The following is a 1,721-nucleotide window of genomic DNA, read 5'->3' as shown; positions in this document are numbered from 1 at the left end:
GTACAATGCACACAAGGCAGAGCTTTGATTGGATCATCCTGGCCACCATCTTGCGCTTTCTGATCACGCCCTGCAGACACCCCTGCCCAAAGAATACTTCTTCCCAACCTTTATTTGCCTTTTTCCCTCTCTTTTTTTCTCCTCTCTTCTCCTCTTTCCTTTCTTTCTTTCAGAGCAGATGGGCACATTTGCAAACAGCCCTAGATCACAGCTGTTCCCCGACTTTTAAAAAAAAATTAAGAATATTTATGGAGCCAGGATATGACCTGAGGCATCTTTGGAAATTACGATGGTTTGGGAAACTAGTGTTTTACCTGCAGCTTCCTTTTTCATTTTGTTTAAAATTAAGCCAATCTTTAAAAAAACATAATCAAAACTTGAGAGGTGCGAAGCATTTCACAAGCACCTTGATACCCACAGATGCCACATTGGAGATCCCAGCATTAAGTGTGCAGCTGAGTGACATCTGAAGACATCTTGGTCTGAGTGTCAACTGGGGGCATTATCATCCTTCTGGATGCTCCCCCAAGTTTGTCTCATTCAGTTCAATGTTCAGGACTCCCTCCTCAATGCCCTCTCTCTTCCTGTTTTTTGTTTTTTTTAAATGATTCTGTGCCATCAAATCATTGTTGAGTCTTAGCAACCACACAGATAGTTTTTCTTCAAGACAATCTGTCCATGACTTGGTCTTTCAGGGTCTTCCAACAGTTTTAAAAAATCAAATCACTCCATAGCCTAAGCTCTGTGGGTGGTTTACAATAAAACATCTGTCTGTCTGTCTGTCTGTCCCTCCTCCATCCACCTATCCAGAGTTAAAACATATACAATAAAACCAAGTAACATACAAAATAACAACACCATGCAAACTAGGTAGCTGCAAGGCAGTCAGCAAAATCTAAAATGAATTAAAATAGGGTCAAAATGTTTTTTTAAAAAACCTGGGAAAATAAAAAGATCTTCACCTGGCACCGAAATGATGCCAATGTGAGCTCCAGTGGAACTCTTCAGGGAAGGAATTCCGTAAATGGGGGTGCCACCACGGAAAAGGCTCCCCTTCTTTCTTATCATCATTTCTCTAAAAGACCTCTAGGGAGCAGGAAGAAGAAGATGAGGATTCAGGAGAAGGTTTACTTAATTTAAAAACTACGTAACGATATAAGGGTACATGTTGCTGCATTTAGTGTCCCACCAAGTTGAAAGTTCTGGGCTGAATTTGGTGGCTCAGTTCCAGCTTGGCACCACTGAACAACGGGACATAGTTGTTTGGGGTGGGCAGCAGAACTTGGGAACCGAAAAACCCCAGCTGCCTCCCCACCATCTCTACAGGCCCTCTGAGCTCCTAAACTAGCTTCCTGTTTGACCCCTAGGCTAACCTACTGCCCTCCAACATTGTGGGAAATGGGCCGGTCCTGATTGCAGCCTGGGGGATTCTGGGAGTTGAAGCCCATGCATCTCAAAAGTTGCCAGGTTTGAAAAACGCTGTTTTAGAGGCATAGCAGTTTTGTCGGGAGAAAACTGTCGATTTCAGAGGCAGGCTTGATGATGCAGTTGCTAACTCTCCTTTATCTGGGCCCTGAGTGTGATGATTACAGGCTGGGGGTGAAGAGTTGTTTTTCCTGGATTCTTCAGCTGGTCTTTCTCCCTGGAGGAGGAAACAGGCCGAAGAGGTGGGGAATTTCCCCAGTGCCACTTTAGCTATTTAACCAGCAGAATGAAGGACA

Source organism: Candoia aspera, chromosome 2, assembly GCF_035149785.1.
Source record: "Candoia aspera isolate rCanAsp1 chromosome 2, rCanAsp1.hap2, whole genome shotgun sequence".
In the NCBI taxonomy this organism is placed as follows: Eukaryota; Metazoa; Chordata; class Lepidosauria; order Squamata; family Boidae; genus Candoia; species Candoia aspera.
The sequence above is the reverse complement of the archived record's forward strand: the minus strand, read 5'-3'. Positions refer to the sequence as shown.